This window comes from Bidens hawaiensis, unplaced genomic scaffold (assembly GCF_021521415.1).
Source record: "Bidens hawaiensis isolate Kalapana, Puna unplaced genomic scaffold, B.hawaiensis_p1.1 tig00000055_1, whole genome shotgun sequence".
NCBI classification, from domain to species: Eukaryota; Viridiplantae; Streptophyta; class Magnoliopsida; order Asterales; family Asteraceae; genus Bidens; species Bidens hawaiensis.
Window position 1 is genome coordinate 3,296,271 of NW_027491016.1, and position 19,854 is coordinate 3,316,124.

Sequence of the window (19,854 nt, forward strand, 5' to 3'; positions counted from 1 at the left end):
TTTATTTAAGCAAGTTATTCCCCATAAAGTTTTCATAGGACGCCGCCCAACAGAAAATTCTTTTACGTTAAAAGTTTTACGAAATTTTCTAAGCTTTAGAGCTAGGTAAGGATATATATAAAATTTTTTTTCATGCAAATTATTATTTTTATAACTTTTCTTTGAGTTATAAAAAAAATGCCACAATTTTTTTACAATCGATTTTTCACAAACTTGAACGAATCCCAACCATCATTTCTTTCCCTCATTTTTCAACGCTAATGAGTTTCGACTAAGAAATCATGGCACCGCCTCTATAACAACTTTCATATCACAACCCACCTTCGAGAAGACAAGCATCGCTAGCTATCTTTCGTTTTCCTTTCTTTCGTCTTCAAATATATTGTTATATATATTATTTGTATATTATCGAAATAATTTTACGTATCGATTTATTTCGAAGTTAATATCGAATTTGGTTATTCATTAATTAGTGAACTATTTTCATGTATAATGCATTTTGAATCTGTATCTCGTGGTCTATAACCGATTTCCCATAAACATAGTTGTTTAGTTGAAATTGGGACCATGTACATGTTAAGTTTATTATTATTATTATTATTATTATTATTATTATTATTATTATTACACAAATCGTTTTGATTATTTGATTAGTTCTATTTCCGCTCAATGTTTTATTCGAATTATTTTGTTATTCCCGATTTCAATATTTCATCAATTTGATAAATGTTTTATTTTGATCTTGAAGCTTCAATTATTTATGCTTAATTTCAATGTTTTATCAATTTGAGACGAATGTTTCACTTTGATAATTTATTTCGTGATTCTTAATCTCAATGTGGCCTTTATTCACATTGATATTTTATTTGAAATTTTCATTTGTTTAACGAGTCAATATTGACTCCAAGAAACATGTTAATATTAAAGTTTCGTTTACTATCCTCGAACCCAATACTTTACCGACTTACACGCTTATATTTCGTTGGCTCAATGCCACATTTATTTACTTTATTATTCTCGACCCTATTGTTTCGTTTAAGTATGTTGATGTTCATGAACTTAAAGTTGTTATTCAATATTCGTTACTTTAAGAATCTCGCTCATTTCGTAGTAATTTCAATAACATCGTTTATATTGTTGAAACCGGTATGGTTTCATTCATTTGGATCTAATATTTTCGCTTACCCTTGACCTCAAGGATTTAGTTACATATTTTAGTTATCCTTATAACTTATTGTCTTGATTTACAAAGTTGTCATTTTATCTTTAAAACCCACACAATGGGACGGATTATGTGGACCATCCGACGATAAGGGTAATTATGGGTCGACACGTAATTATCCAAGTCCTCGCATGGAAGGCATAATAAGCACGTTGTGTGCAATAACTCGAAACCTGGAATGATTTTGAAAGACGGGACAGATGTAGTATGATAAGGGCATGGTTGATACGCCGCTGGTATATCCTATATATAAGTGTCCTTGTCATATTCTCATTTGTGGCGTCTTTCGGGCCATTCAAAGATTGACGTTATTGTTTTTATTTAATTATGTATATGTAAAATTGTTAAAACTTTTAACAACTCCTCATATTAGTTGTTTTTCTTTTAAAATTTTATTTTTATTTTAATTTCGGGACGAAATTTCTAAAAGTTGTGAATCGTGTAACATTCGTCACTTTTCAAACCCGAAAACCCGACCCATTTCGAATTTTCGGGTTTTGTTTATATATATATATATATATATATATATATATATATATAAATGCTCATTCGTTTTCTTGTTTTCATTTCGTTCGGTTATCGAAACTCCAAGGCTTAAAGTTTATTTAAAGTTAAACGAGTTACGTTATCCGGGTATAATATAATAAATATTTAAACTTATAACTTTCAAAGTCCAAGGTCCAAATTGTAAATATAAGTTAATTTTTTGTTTTAAAGGAATATCAAACATGAAGGACTAGAAGGGAAACATTATTTAAATTATTATTTAATATAATATATATCCCAATCCAGCCGCCACCCCTCCCTATGACCACGCATTTTCGGCGAGTCCGACCACCGGATTCGCGGCTTCGACGAGTCCCCATGAGCCTTATTTTCGCGTTTTCGACCAACATAAATATCCTAACGGCTTTAGACTTCAATATGACGCGTTAATCATCAATCATAACCAGTTATAATATACTAATTCACGCATATTTATCCCGTAACTATCACTAACCGCCGGCCGTTTTGGTCAAAACCCAATTAAGAGAATTAACCATCACACGCTCCAATTGATAGTATAAATAGGCCCCCCATCTTCGTCTAAACTCGTTCACAAAACCCATTTACACTGATAAACTCTCTTTAATCACGAGTTAATGCTTCAAAGCTCGTTTTTCCTGCGACCCAGGTTCACCGTCACTCCTTAACCATTACGGGTAATTTTTATACGCTTTTGATTAGTTTTTAGCCATAAACCAAAACCCCTAAATTAATTTTACCAAACATGGAACCAATTAACGGTTTGAAATCTAGGGTTATAATGAAGAAGATAATGTTTTTCTTTTCTTTTATATACATAATATTTCTATTCTTAACCTAAACAAAACAAGTGGTCTAGTGGTTAAGTCATTGTGTTATGTCCATAAGGACCTAGGTCAAAGCAATATTTTTGTTTTATTTTTAAATCTTTTATATTAATTATTATAAACTATATATATTCTTTTATAAATTATTTTAAATCAAATAAAATTGTTTTTATTCACATAAAATCAATTATAAAAATTATAATTATTGTTTTCACCTAAAACTAATCTTTCGAACCCGTCAAGTCTCGTTTTAAACTCGTTTAACAATTATATATTTATCTGTAAGGCCTCAGACCCTGGAACCCTACTTTCTTGCTGGTTGGATTTACTCATTCACATAATTCGTAGAATCAGAGTTAATTAAAACATTTCGCGGAATATAAAGTCAATCATTCTTACATAACTTAAATACTTTGTCCTTGAACCAAAATAACATAAGTCTTAACATAAATATAAATAACGCGTGATTCTTCTTTTCTTCGATGTCAGTCTTCTTTTATTTGCCAAGTGTCCCACTCTAAGCAACCTGCCTCATTCTACTCACCTGCGTACATACTAAAAGTCAGCTACGCCGAGTGAGTTCTAGTTAATTAACATACATTGCATTCACTTATTTATTAATACGCGTCTGAAGATACGTATTAATTAGTTACCTGTTCTTCTAACATTCATACATGCATACATACATACATTCTTCCATACTTTATCTGTCATTCTATAATTAATATCTACTCGTCCTTTCTATATTTTAAAGAGCCTTTCATCCTATAAACTTCGCAGATGTTATCAGGGTCCGCCACCTGTTATTCTTCGTAGATATTAGTAAGGTCCGCACCCTGTATCTTCGCAGATATTAGTAGGGTCCGCACCCTGTATTCTTCGCAGATATTAGTAGGGTCCGCAACCCTCTATTCTTCGCAGATATTAGTAGGGTCTGCAACCCTATATTCTTCGCAGATATTAGTAGGGTCCGCAACCCTTTACTAACCGTTCAACCATACAATCATACATTCGTTCGTTTCATACCTTTAGCCTTCAATTATAATATACTTAATTATAACTACAGCATACTAAATTAATAAATCCATATCATTCACATTCATACGCAAACATATACCTAATATACACTTACCATTTAAGTTAAGTGTATAAACCTAAACACATCGTAGTATGCACACAGTCCCGAAAACATAACACATAAAGGGGGCTAGAACTCACCTGGATCCTGTTACGTTCACCGTTTATAGTAATTCCCTTCCTGAGTTGTGCGCGGCTAACTGTTTAACATATGTATTCATTAATTAACCACGTACTAACATAATTAATTAGATTTGTATTTATTAATCTAGCGTACTTGATAAGCTAGGCTCGTTTGTTTGGGCTAACAAATCTAACGAAATAACTTTATTTAACGACGGTCTTTATTTTGCGTTCATATCCTCCCATTATTATATATATATATATATGTATATATATTTCTCTTCTTCATTAATACATGTTTCTTTCCTTTAATATATTATTGAGAGTGTGTGTGTATACATATATACATATTTCTTTCCTTTAATATACAGGTGATTGGTTGGTTTGGTTCATGTTATTGGATTATCGTGGATTAACTAGGAATAGCCCAGTTCCCATTGCATGAAGCCAGTTCGCTTCGCTTAGCCTTATTCGCATAAAAAGAATTCACAAGAAAGCCGAGTTTCAAACCCGTGACCTCTCGCACCTACCTAAGTGGCTTACCCACTCCCCCACTTCCCTTGGATGCTTACCATATTGTTGTTATTATTATTATCCTAGCTTTTCTTTACCGCTACTGTTGTTACATTATTATTATTATTAGTAGTAATGTTATTATAATAACACATGTGTAGCCTTCCATCATACGTCATTGCTTCTTTTCATTATTATTATTACTCGTTTTACTATTATTCGTGAATAATGAGCGCTGCTACTGTTCTATTATTATTATTATTATTAATTCCATTACTATTAACACTAATAATATAAACTTGGTTAGATTCAAGTTTCAAATCTTTTATACTATATTTATAAAAAGTGACGGATCTAGGAATTTTTTTCAGGTGGTGCACTACTTTTAGATGTTTTAATTTCATAGAGTCGGGTATAAAAAATTCCGGGTCGGTTTGAGGTTCGGGTCGGTTCAATGGTTCGGGCAAAGTTCATTACATAATAAAAATACGATAAAATAATATAAGAAACACCGTCATTAGAAATTAAAAAACACATAATATAGATAAAATAGTCTTTACGAATTAAATAAAATACTTATAGTTATTCCTTACGAGTCTCATATTTTGAAATCGTTGCATTACTTCTCCATAATAATAAAAACACATCACAGTCCATAATCGTTGCATTACCTCTCTCTAAACAAATTATTCTAACTACTTCTCCATGCTTGAGTGATAATTTTGAGCCTAGAAAAACATGGCAGATGCAAAATTGGGAACCACGAATTATTCTAAACATGGCAAATGTAATTTCTCCTCAAATCACATGGAGGGGATGTGAGGGTTCAAAATCTATACTGTTACTTTCATAAGAAAGTTCCAATCATCATAGACGGAATTAAATATCAAAACGAATACTAATAAAATAAATGGATGCATAGAAAACGAATAGATCACTCAATAAAACCCTAAATTGAAAACGAACACGCACACAAAAAACAAAGAATCGATGACCTGTACCACATGAATTACCTATGATCGAACAAAGAACTGAAGAATTTGAGAGCTTAAGAGAAGAGCTGTGTGTCTTGGTTCTCAAGGTTGAGCTGTAATTTGATTGTATCAGGGAGGGGAAATTTATAAAACCCTAAATAATATTAGGGTGAGTTAGTAAAAAAACTTTTGAAAGTGGGAATCGAACCTGCGACCTCCGGGTATCAAAACCAACAAGTTACCAGCTAGGGAAGCGCTTCAAATGGATATAAGACGGTTCCTTCCTAATTTATAAGGTGGTTCCTTTATTATTTTTTATATATAAATACACTATTATTTCAAAACTCGGGTGGTTCTGAGGAACCACCCGTTTATACCGTAGATCCACCCCTGTTTATAAAGAGCCAAATTTTCGTTTACAAATATGAACGAGCCGAACTTAATGAATGAGTCAAACGAATTCGACTCCTAAAGTTCATCATTTAATATCAAGTTTATATTTTTATCAACCCTTAGGCCCCGATCTAAGGTTCTACAAATTTTCATGGAGAACCGACATCAAAAGAACCACCTTTATACTACAAACGTACCTCTAAGCGTAATCCGGTTTAGAGTTTTGGTCTTGACACGAGCTAGATCTTGATTCTTATTGTTGTTTGGATGCGAAAATCACTAAAACGACTTGGATCTCGTTCTCGGGTTCAAGGTAGGGAGAGTGTGTGTGTGTGTGTGTGTTGGTAAAAATGGAAAGGTATGGAATTATGAGATCTAGGGTTTTAGGAAAGGTTTAAGGGGTATTTATACCCTTAGCTCATGGACCTTAGACCCATTAATTTACTAAGTCCGTGTTTTATTGTTAAGTCCATATCCTACCATCTATCATTTTAATTTATTTACTTATTATACGGAATTTAAATAACAAAGTTCATTTAAATATTACTTCAGAAAGTCGGACGTTACATTATCGTTCGTTACCACCTTGTTTTCAAAATAAAATTTACCGCTAACATCAGAATTTCGTAAACGTTATAACATTCAAACTTAGCGTTAAATTAAAAATATTTAAATAATATAGTTCGTTAAACTTTAATTCGGTAGTTATTATCCGTTAAACTTTATTTCGGTAATATTAGTCCGTTAAACTTTAATTCGCTAAACTTTAAATTCGTTAGCTTTATAATTCGTTAGTGTTAATTCTTTAACCTTGCCTTGTTAACATATTTCAAGATAAATTCTCATGTAAAATCCATGCCTTGTAATTAACGTAACTTTCATATTATCATTTAAAAATAATAGAAACCGTTAAAATTTCCGTTAAGACTTAGAATAATATTAGAATAATCCACGCCTTAAGATAATAAAAATATATAACGCAACATCTTTAAAACTAAATAATTAACCCGTATAATCCCGTTAGTTAGTCTTTATATTTTCATATTTATTTTTATAGTTAGAGAAGTTCAGTCGCTTCGAGTTCTTTAAACGCACTTTCGGATTTCGTTTCTCGTTTATCATCTATTTCAAAGGTGAGTTATTCATAACCCCATTTTTAACACTTTATAACGTTTTGGGGTGTAGCACGTCACAAGTTTTTCTTTCGTTTGTTATGAGCTTGTTTACAAACCGATTCACTTATATCGTACATGTTAATATTATTCGTGCATATTGTTTATGATTATACGTGAACTTGCTTGCAACGTGTTTATTGTTTTATTGGTGGAAGTTACGCAAACGCAAACGCAAACGCATACATATAGTGGGAGGGTCCGACGGGATGTACCCGCGCCGTCTAACGTTACGACTTCGGTTGTTTACGTAAGGTGGTTCTCATTTCCCCGACTTCAACGGCTCCGGCTAAATGAACGGGAGGACGACACTATTTGATTTCATTTACTTTACGCTTGAATATTTATTGCATGACGATCGTTGAATCGCGAGTTTATATATATATGTATACGCAAAAAATTATGAAAACTCACCAACATGTGTTGTTGACAAAATATATTATTTTAAACGTGCTGCGGGTTGATACGATGAATTGCTAAGGAGGAAGATCATTAGTATACCTTAGGTTATTTAAATAAAGAACTTATTTGTGATTTGATGAAGTATTCATTGTTCCTTTTACTCTTATGAATAATTTGTGTACCTGCTATGCTATGAAATGAAATGAATATGATTATTGTCGCTTTAATAGCGTTACGAGCTTATGAGTAGTCACACCCCGACCAATGAAGGCGGAAACATCTAGGCGCGACATGATTGCTCATTGCACAATGACACTATAAAGTTACAATATTTAAACAACTCATTTAAATCCATATCATCATAAATAACACAACAATTGTTCATACAATATGCCAAATAGATATATAAACAAATAACTTGTTCTTTTATTTTCTAATATCCTAAAGCCAAGATAATAAGTTTCTTCAAGTAATCCAATCAAGCTAACATCAAACCTGTAACATTGCATAAAATAGAGTTTGTCAACACGAAGGTTGGTGAGCAATTTTCATAGTTTTGGACAATAAGTATATAGTATGAAATCCACAACTAGTATATGAAAACAATAAATAATAGCAACAATTTAGATAATAAAACCGTCAATAAGAATACATTGACGACAATAATGAAATCGTCAAAAAGAATACATTGACGACACCTTTCTATATGGGGATACCATATATACTCGGAATTAACGTATGATCATACTTTGATGAGGCTACCCGCCTTAGCATTCAAGAATTTGCACATAATCATGTAAAGCATATAACACCAAATCGAGCATTTATTTAAGTAAACATATACAATACGTGTTGTGGTTTAAGACTCAAGTATAAATCATTTGAATTTGAATAAGTATGCAATGCCACCCCCAAAATGAAAGATGGAAAACGGGGGATGAAAAAGTACTCACATTAACAAGTAACTTGAAAGATAGTGTCGTGAATAATCAGAGAGATTGGTTTAACGAGCAAGACCTATATTAAACGGGTCTTGTGTTAGTAGGTAGTCTTGGAAGGGTTTAAAATAAAATACATGACAAATAAAGTAAATAAATAAAGTTTAGGATCTAAAATGTAAATATTTGAGAAATTAAAGAAACGAGTTTTGTAAAATAAGTTTACTCGAAACCGGGTCTCGGTATTCTATTCATTAGTTTTTTTTTCTTTTTTTTTACTCAACCTATGTTAAGTAATAATGTGGGTTAAAATGCGATATTGCAAAACCCTTGGTTATAAGAATACCCAAAACGAGGTTTAAACGAGTGTTCGGGTTTGTCGGTTCGAGACTTGATAATTGACCAAGCTCACAGTTAACTTCCCAAAATAATAAATGTTATGAGATAACTCAATAAAATCAAAATAGACTTAACCAAGTATGTAGTTCTATTGTGAAGAACCTTAACGTTCGTTAAGCGAGTATACGACCTTATCGGTTCGAACTTGTTATAAGATCAAGTTGGTTACCGACATGCCAAGTATGTTTAGAAACTAACTAAAATTGATTTAAAGTATAATCTTGAAGAAAAATATGAGTTTTGGTGGCTAAAAACACACTTGTGTGTCTTAAGCGGGTGAACTCGGTTTAGTTCGGTTTTTGGTTCGGTCCTTGACTCGGAATAAGACCGAGGATGGTTACCACATACCCAATTACCATGGAACTTGTAAAATAACTTATAAATAATAATACTCAAGTTTTACATTCAAAAAGTTAACAATAAAGCTTTTAAACAAAAGTTCGGTTTTTGGTTCGGTCCTTGACTCGGAATAAGACCGAGGATGGTTACCACGTACCCAATTACCATGGAACTTGTAAAATAGCTTATAAATAATAATACTCAAGTTTTACATTCAAAAAGTTAACAATAATGCTTTTAAACAAAAGTTCGGTTTTTGGTTCGGTTCTCAACTCGGGATGAAACCGAGGCTAGTCACCACATACCCAATACCATGGAACTTGACAAAGATGAACAATAAACTAAAATATGTAGAAGTTAAGCAAGTATAACAAGTTATATGGTTAGATTTGTTAAATATATAAACAAGGACTACAAAGTCCTCCATGTAACCTTGCCTAACTAGCCCGACATTTCAACCGGCCGAGACCGGAGAAATGAAAGACCGAAGGTAAACAAGGAGTGTATATTATATATATGTTGTAACATCAAGCTTTAAGTGTTGAGAAGTTAGTTAAAATGAAAGATTAGCTTATGAAGAACAACCTTAGAATTCAAGAATTTGAGAGAGAAATGAAGAAATGAGCAAGCACAAATGAAGAAGATGGGTGTGTATATATAGAGTAAGTTGAATGGGTCTTTCATAAAGGTTGTTTCATGAAAATGGGTTGGTTATAGACCCAAGAAGCACAAACTACAAATGGGTCCTTCAAGTCTCCATTTTGGTAGTTTTAGTCCCTGGAGTTCGTTTTGAGCGTTTTCGGGGAATTTTAAGAACCGAAAAGGGTGTTTTTTTTATCCAACAACTATAAAACAAATATTTAACATACAATTCATCATTTTGATAATATCGAAAGGTTCGGGATACAAAACGGGTCGGGTTTACATTAAGAATACAAGTATAAAATAACCCGAAATTGACAAATGTCACATAAGTGATCTGTACGTTACACCCGGGCGTATTCCGCTTAAAGCCGGGGTGTTACATCTAGGCCATATTTATACTAACAATTGAAACATAGGATGATTAAAGGTTGTCAATGGGATTTTAGTTATTTCCGGTGGTTATGCATATTGAAATACCTATAATTTGGCGTTATAACGTGTAATTGACGATGATTAAAGTTGGTTCGATGTAGTCTTATGGTCGTCATACAAATTAATTGGATTAAGAAGCGAGATTTGGGGGTAAAATGGCTCGCCGGCCCTTTTTCCGGCCGTTGGAAAACCGAGTATAGAGGTGGCGGCTTGTTAATTATATTACTATTATTTTAAATGTAATTTACATATTCAGTCCTTCAACTTTTAGATTATATTAATACAAAATTTAAATATAAATTACCTAGTGAACCTTGTACTTTGAAATGTTTTGAGATTAAAATGATTTACACATTGGATCCCGAACTTTGAAATGTTTTAAGATTAAAATAATTTACACATTGGATCCCGAACTTTGAAATGTGTTATAACCGAAATACTAATTTATGAAACTTGGATGTTAGTTATATTATACTTGATAAACTTATTAAACCTCTAAATCTAAAAGGTTCGTTAACAAAATGAAAAAAAAACGAACGAATGATAAACGCAATATCCTCGCGAATATTTTATTAACGATGAACGTTTATACACGAATTCAATGGAACAATGAAATGGGTCGGTTTAACGAATACGAATCCAAATACAAATAAAAATAACAAAAGACACATTTGATATATGCGACGAACTTATATATGTGTGTGTGTGTGTGTGTGTGTGTGTGTGCGTGCGCGTGTGTGTGAACAAAACCGAAAATTTAAAATAGGTAAGTTTTCGGGTTTGAAAAGTAACGAATGTTACAGAGTTACCCTAAAAGCGTGCCCTGTTTGCTTCCCGATCAAACAAGATTCACATAACTTGTTTTTATGGGTAAAGCCACGCATCCCTTCAACAATATCCCTTCTAGCCATTAGCTTTATTGACTCAAAGTTCAAGGGGCCAAGCCTAGCATGCTACAACCAACTTATTTCTTCAATTCGGCTAAGTAAACTAACCAGTTTACCAATCTTCAAGGGTATTCGGTATAGCCGATTAGGGGATCGAGTTGCATTCATCAATAACCTACATTGTCCATCATGCATCGTAAGGTAGTTATCTTTTATATGAATATCAAACCCATGTTCCAAGGCTTGACCGAGACTAAACATCCGTAAGTAAGCGATGTTCACCACTTTTAGTCTCAAATAAAATCAACCCTTTACTGCTTATATCAACATAGGAGCTGTTTGCAAACTTAAACCTTCCCGTGACATGATTGCTAAGTTCAGAAAAGAAAGACATGCTACCCGTCATGTGGTTACTCGCTTCATTGTTCAAGTACTTTTCATCACCATCTTTATACTCATAGTTTCCGGGTATAACCTTCTTTTCATTCAAGAACACCATTTCCTGAACACTCTTCAGCATAAACAGAGCATGATCCCTTGTCTCAGATGCTTTAGGTAACTTTGTTTCACCTTGAACTTTCTGTTTTCGGTTGGGACACTTGTGGACAAAGTGCCCAAACTTATCACATTGATAACATTGAACCTTTGAGAGGTCCCGTTTTTTGCCCTTTTGTTCACGGTTTTCCGGGTTCATGACGTTTACTTAATGACTGCAGTTATGACCCGACCCGCGGCCACCTCGTCCTCGCCCTCCTCCACGTCTACGACCTCCACGAGTGGACTCACGATCATTGTACTAACTACTTGAGGATTCAGACATCTGAAGCATAAGCTTACGCTGGGTTTCGGAATGCATGTCTTCTTCCTGAATCCGCTCCTTGTATGCTTTTAAACGTCCCATCATGTCTTCAAATCCAACAGTTTTGAGATACAAAGTTTTTTCAATAGAGGCAACAATTTGAATAAACTTACTTCGGGGTAGACTTGAAAGGAACTTCTTGACCATCTTAGTTTCCTAGATCACCTCCCCCAAACTTGCTGCCTTCGACGTCGTACACGGAGAGTTTCGCCACAAACTCATCAATGGTATCCGTCTCTTTCATCCTCAGACCATCAAACTCGGTCGTGAGGGTTTGCAATCTTGCCTCCTTAACCCGATCAACCCCCAGATTACGTGTCTTAATCAAGTTCCAAATCTCCTTGGCCGACTCAAGATTACTCACTTGCATGATTGTTGCTTCCGGGATCGACTAATAAATCACTATAATGTAATTGCGATGTTGTTTTTATCAACATCGGTTGCCCCCGGATCAATGGTATCCCGAATCTTATGCACGTTCAAGAGTCTCTTCATTCGAATAGCCCATACCATGTAATTTGGTAGATGTAAGCATGGGACTTTGGAACGCATTCGGGTTCCCGCTCCCACTCCCGCCGCTCGTCTTCGTTGTTTCTTTATCGCCCATCGATCTTTATCAAACTCCAACCGCGAAAACAAGATGATCAAACTTTATTTAATAAAAAAATATTTAAACCACAATGTTTATTCCTTTTTTTCTTCATTGTCACGCCTGTGTAAAAAGAAAATCTTAGTATCTTTGACCCTTTTTTTTAATCACAAAGCTACTTGGAATAACTGACGTGGAGGTAGGGTAATTCAATATGAGGTGAAGCAGGGATTACCAAATCATAACTCCTTTTTTTCTTTCAAATAAAGGCTTCCGATTCAATGGAATAATCTTGATGGTCGGTCTTCAATTACGTATGCCGCGCCGATCACGACTTTGATCAAAAGCGCTTTATCACCGGAAAAGAGCTTGGCCACTTTGATACCAATTCAAGTCCCGGATCGATAATCAAACATAATTAAACGACTAACTCTTGTTTATATTAATCAGAAAATATAATAAAAAAACTGATTACAACTCTCAGACCCTAACTCGATTTGACTATTGATGAATCCCAACTCGGTAGCATCTAGATGAACCCTAACTCAGTTACGTCTCACATATTCTATAATCTCTAACCACAACTCGATTTATATAGACTAACCTAACTTGCTAGTCAAAACATTACAAAATATAACAAGGGATTTTTACATATATCACCTCCCTAACTTCCTTCATTACATATTTCCCCAAAGATGGGTGTGCAATTGATGGAAATATGTATATATATCCCCAGTGGCGGAGCCATGAATTTCTTCTTATGGGTTCGGGATTTTTCGGTACTCTGTTTTTTCCGGCGTCAAGTTTTCGGGCCTTAATGGGTTGGGTCAGATCGGATCAGTCATTCGGTCAACCAAATAATTCTATTCAAACATAATTGTAAACGATAAACATAAATATAATTGTAATTATAAATGACTATTTAAAAACTAACCTTGTTTTTTTCTTACTCATACTTTGATTTGACTATTTAAAAATCAAACTTAAAGAAAGAGTCGTTGTGAGGTACGGATCAAATGATCGATTAAAACCTTAAACACTTGAAGCAATCAAAGCGAGAATTAATTGACCGTTGTTGACCCGCTTAAAAAATCTTTTAATTAAACTGTGAACAAAAAAAAATACAGCTATACAAATAAATATGGCCTTACGTAATAATATAATATAACTATTTTATTATGTTACAAGAATACACTGGAATGATATATAATATAATAATAATATGGATATCTTACTATAAGGTTTAGATCTATTGAAAGACCACATACATAAAAATAGAAAATACACAACTAACACCGGGATTAAGAGGACGCTGCATAACTGGGCAACTGCCAACAACGGCAACTAGTGGCCAACGGGTGATTTCCGAATTCCGATTAATGAAGGTAGAAGAATGAGGGAGGAGCCAACCAGCCAGCCGAATTCCGATTCTGGCCTTCCGGGTGATACTGTACGCAAGAAACTGAATCTTCCGTGTTTTAGCTTCTTCTTCTTCTTCTTCTTCTTGTTTTTTTTTTTTAATTTCTATTTAGATATTATGTTTAAGATTGTTAATTCGGTTGGGCTTATTAACCCATTTTATTAATAACTTTGGGCTTTTTTTATGGGTTCGAATATTTTTTTAAAATGATACTGGGTTCGCTCGCCTAAAAAGTATGGGTTCGCTCGTAAATACGTATGCATAGATTACATATAAAACCGAAAATTTACCGGGTTTGGCCGAACCCGGTCGCTACTATGTGGCTCCGTCACTGTAATCCCCTCCCTAAACCACATATATGTATATATATCTTTTTGAGGGCAGTTAGTATGTAGTGGAAGATTTCGTCAGGTCTTTTGTGACTACAGAAAGCACGAGTGTCAATCTAAATCATGAGTGGTGATGATTATGGCTTTTGTTGATCATTGAAGGAGGTCAACATAATTCAAAATCCATAAAGGTAATCATGATTGGGTTCCACTTCCATTCATGGTGAATTCTACTTTTGTATAGTTAAACATTATGTATAAATATTGTTTCGGTACAACACTTGTATTTTGCATTTAGTATCATGCCGAGTCTTTTTGGTTCCGATACTTTTAATATGTGGTAATAACAATACCGAACTCATCCTTATATCATATAATGTATTCTTACTTAACACACAAATATATAAGTATATATGTGTTTTTTCATTATTTTGAAATAATTTGGATATGCATGTATCCTTACTCCCAACATATATAAGATTTTAATTTAATATTTGACTATTACAACTGAAAAGAAGAAACTCAAATTCCTTGGTTGAGTTAAGTGAGAGTAGTTTTCCTTAGTTATTAAATAACGAGAACTTGAAAAAAATATAGTTATATATACACACACAATGATAGTCTTATAAAACATCCTTAATTAACTCATGCTAAAAGTTTAAACAACTTCATAATTCCTTCACTCACTTCTTTTCTTATATATTATTTTACCAGTGACACATTTTGAGGTGTAACGATATGCATGGCTTTTAATTTACAAAAAAACAACCTAATTTCATATTTAAAATTTATTGATTGTTTATTGGATTACATCGAAACAGAAGGCAAGCGGGCAACAAGCTGCGCCGCTACCCCTTTTTGAATCGCAAAATCCAATCTTTTAAAAACTATATTTGCTGATCTTGGAGTCATAACATTACTATGCATGACCTGCTGAACACGGGTAAGTAGCTCCACAATTTTAGGCACGAGGAAACCAAAAGTGTCAAAAGCAAAATAAATAAATACATGTTGGTTGTCAAGACACGCCTTTTCATGTTTTGCCACCTTACCTGAAGCAGCTTTTAATGCGGCTTGACCGACCGCGAAACCACTACTCCCTAAGCCCACCAAAGGAGAAACCCCTGTTAAATCCACACACATGTGTTTCCCTCCTATCCATCCAAACACCAAAATGTCAGCCGGTCGAAGAGATGATCTTCCCTCCGACGGGTCAGTCAGGAAATTCACAAGTGCTTCTTTCTTAACAGAAATTCCAGCTCGCCTAAATATATCAAAGAGCACATCCCTAACCAGATCGTGTCGGTACTTGAACCCCGAGAGCTCTTTACAGTGCACCGCGTGCTCCCCATATGAGTCTAAACATGCTTTACGACAAACAAGACATATCTCATCAACCGGAAATAGAGGAATCATAAGGCGATACTTAAGGATACTACGATACTCCACTAGAGAAAAAGATATGACTACCCTATGGTATGGGGGGCTAATTATACCTGGCATTAATGTAAAGCTGTGTACATATATATTTCCATAAATTGCACACCCATCTTTGGTAATGATGCCTTAAACTTTTGCACATTTAAAGTTTGAAAATTTAAGTGTACTTGTTAAAACATTGATGCAATGAAGCTGTTAGATACAGGAGTACGTAACCACGTATCAATTACGAGTATATACCGACATATGGCACACGTAAATGAAAAAAATAAAACGATAAACCCGTAAAATAGACAAAACAATCAAAACATATAATGAAATCCAAAATCAAAACTATTATCACACGAGGGTCCAAAAACATATAATGTCTATTCAAAAGAAATAAAAATCATACCGAATCTCAATGGTTCATATCAATCAGTAACGATTCTTATTATAAAATAAAAACAAATAATTCGTGGTGTAAAAGTAGCATATAGAACATCCACATAACAAAATACTATATAAGGCATCCGCATAACAAAATATCATATAGGTATGTTGGTAACACTCTTCATCGACGGACTGAAACGTGAATGATACTTTGTTTTGCAGTGTAGCCTCAACGTGAAGACCGCTCACGGTGTGGCCCGCACCACGTTAGATTGACAATTCACCATGTCAGAGGAATCAGGAATTTAATTTGAACTCCTTGACTAGATTCATATCTAAAAATCAGTGGTGCCAATCATTGGTGAAGCTTTATCGGGGCCGGGGGAGGCCCCGCCCCCCCTGGTTTTTTCGTGTAGTAGTGTAAATTTACCTGTTTTCGTCCGAAATTTTTTATGCGTAATGTAAATTTAGGCGTTTTCGGCCGAAAATTTGAGTCCAGCTCCCCATCGTTTGTGAATTTTTGTATATATTTTGAGCTCGCTCCCCCCGGGGTCTTAGTCCAAGCTTCGCCACTTGTGCCAACTCATGTATCCTTCCAAACTATCAGTGTATATAATTGTACCATCCACCACCTTTCTCACAAAAGAATAACTAAACAGGATTTCCAAGTTTACCCATTGAATTATTCTTTTTACAGCCATATATGAATGAGGGCCTTGTACATTTGATAATGTCTAGGTGTAATGGGTCACATGCTGGCCAGCTGGTTAGAAATAGATATCAATAAACATGATATATCTTGGGTTGCTGAGTGCTAGTGAAATTATGGTCAGTTTACTTTTAAATGTATGGTAGAGTTCCTTATTGTGTTAAGATACTAATATATTGCTTTTCATATGCGAATAATCCGATCCGATTAACCTGAACTACATCGATTATACTTTTGTCATGTAACAAGAATTTGTGAAAACACATTAACTTTTCAAATAGTATGAGAGTTTTGTTATCCAGACTTGAATTATATTAACTTTCTGGACCACATAAGGGTTGGAATCTTTCAGAAAAAAGTGTAGTATGTAAACAAATTTTTTTAACTAACAAATATGTCCAAACCCAAACTACATGACTCGACCAGGTAAAACCCAAACGCCAATAATAAACCCGATTAACAGTACCCCTAACTTAACCCGATTGTGATATGGATCATTATTTTCATACATGACAAACACAACCCAAACTACCCGATCAGCTACCCTAACTTTAACCACTTATTTTCACCAGCTAGCATGCATTTATTTCCGTTTAAAAGAAAAACCTAGCATGCAATCACATTCTTATCCCATTATTTTGAATAACACTTGATTTGATGGCATAGAGTCTACTTTGCTTTGTTTCTATTATTTTTTAGGTACAAAGCGGTTACAAACGACGAGAATGGACATTGGAATGATTTGAAAAGATTTAACAATACAAGCTTGAGAAGAAAATGAGCTAAAATAATTAAATTTAATAAAATAGAATGAAAGGCCATAGAGGTTTAAAGTTAAATGATGAAATATCTTTAAAAGAAGCTAGGATGATGAAAACAAAAAATAAATAAATAAAAATTGACCAACAAAAATGAATTTGGAATGCCAACAAAAACCCTAAAGTCTTGGGCCATAACTGCAGATTAGTGGGCTGTTTGTGAGAAACACAAGTTGAAAGCAATTGGGCTAATTAAGGGTGGGCTCAAATGAACTCACCATTGGATGACAAAGCTCGGTTGGAATGAAAAGAAAAAACATTGGAACGATGCAATTCAATTGGGGTTTTGGGTTGTGAAATTTGTAGACAATTAATCTTTTCTTGTTTGTTTCGATTTAATGTGTTGTTGCGTATTTGTTTAGATTAATTTAGTCACCATATGAAACAAAAAGTGATCAGCAGTCCGCAGATTCTCCATAAGCACCAGAACATATAAATAGAGTCGGCTAAAAAGTAACATTCTATTTAGCTAACTATATTAAAGCTTTTCCAACTCCACGCTAAAATACTCAAATAATAATAATAATAATAATAATAATAAATCTTTTTTTACCAAACAGTTCCAGTTTATCACATAATTAGGTAACTTTCGGCTAAAAAAACTGTTATCAAGACTTAATGATCTTTACCACAAAAGCCCATGCCTCGTCTAAACCCCACCTCCACTAATTGTCCTCAGCTGATAAATTGATACAACTGAAACCAAAACTGGAAACCAAATCACCTTACCGAATTGGTTTGGGGGTACTCGGTGCCCCTAGTACCTTTTAAAGTTAAAAGACATAATTACCCTCATATAAAAGGAACTTATTTTTAACATCAAATCCTCAGACACTTAGGATCACATTTTCCACTTTAAAACAGACCATTAGGCCATGCGTAATAAAAAAAGCCATTCCCTTGAGCATTTCGCGCCCCTAATTAGCTTTTCAAGTTTTTGCAAAAATGCGATGCAATCAAAATGCTCCTTACTCAATAATCTTTTTATTTTAGATTTCTAATTTTTATAATTAAACCTATACAAGTTTGGACTTATCAAGTTAAGAAAAATGAAAGCAAAATTATCAAAATGTGTGCCACACCAACACGGTGTACGCAACGCTACCATGCAAAACACCACCCATAATAATGTCGGGAGAGGGTGTTTTCATACATTATAACCAAAAGGCCACTAAAAAGTGGAGGGTTTAGAGAAGCAAGTGAGCAAGAATGGCGACAACAAGGGGGATGATGATAGCAGAGCTGGAGAAGATGAGCGTGGAGCAGCTGAAAGCAATCAAAGAACAAAGCGATCAAGAGGTTAGTCTCCTTCAAGACAGCCTCAATAACATCCGCACCGTCTCGATCTCGCTTCTGCTGCTCTCCATGATCTATCTCTCCGACCTACAGGTATGTCAGTCCGTCTTTATTAATAATATCATTCAATTCTGTAATTATTGATTTTAAAACTGGGAAGAAAATGCTGAATAACATTTCTTCTCGTAATATCTGTTAATGTGTGTCAACAGAAAACAATGGAAGAAGGGAAGGACTATTGTGAACGTAAAATCAACTTGCTGAAATCAAACTATGACCAACTTTTAGAGGTATGTTTTCTTTCAGTGGATCACGTGTTATTTGTAGTTTGCTTTGTTGAAGTACTGCATTCAAATTGCTATTAAGTATCAATATATGCTATTATGCAAAGTCAATGATAAACTCTTCACAACTTAGTATCTATATTTTTATTATGTAAACCATTACTAATTTCTTCATCTCTTCCTTTGTTTTCACATATCAACCTTTTACAAATTACACACTCTAATTTTGACTAAATTCGATTCTGTACTATACTGGGCAAGAATATAATAAAATCTCTTCACCTGTTTCTTCCAAAAGTTGTGTGCGTGTGTGTGTTTTTATAATTCTATAACTTTAATTTATTTGTCAATCCTACATGACAGATGTGATTATGTGGACAGGCTTTGAACCAGTAACCGGAATAATGTGATTATTATTTATGCAGGTGACAAGCAAGAAGAAAAGTATAGCAGATGAGGCTGGACTGGTGTTGCAAGCCAAACTGAAACAACTGGCCACGCAATCATAGATGATGCCTGCATCATGGCATCTTGTAATGGTTTTTGACGCCTTTTAGCCTTTTTATTCGATTTTAAATTGTTCTTGCCGGTATGAATATTACCTGTTTTTGTACTTTTTACTATGAAAATTTACAATATATAATGGTTTAAGTTATTACATATTCATCAACTAGAGGTGCACAAATCGGGTTCTAGGCCAAGCTAGTTCGGGTTGGGTCAACAAAAGTGAAAAATGGGTTCTGGCCCAACCAGGCTAGGTTGGAACCAGTTTTTGAGGGGGGAAAGGATGGGGTTAGAAACCGGGTTTAAACTGTTTGGTTCGGGTTTGACCGAGTTCAAGCCGGTTCCAATGAATAGGGTTACAACCTC

General features: G+C 34.2%; 1 pseudogene across 1 annotated transcript; it reads left to right on the top strand.

Annotated features, from left to right (window-relative positions):
* Positions 1-18,595: 18,595 nt before the first annotated feature.
* LOC143637716 (prefoldin subunit 5-like) lies at positions 18,596-19,644 on the top strand (annotated as a pseudogene). The gene is made up of 2 exons (XR_013134575.1): positions 18,596-18,990; positions 19,410-19,644. The product of XR_013134575.1 is annotated as a prefoldin subunit 5-like (transcript).
* Positions 19,645-19,854: the final 210 nt, after the last annotated feature.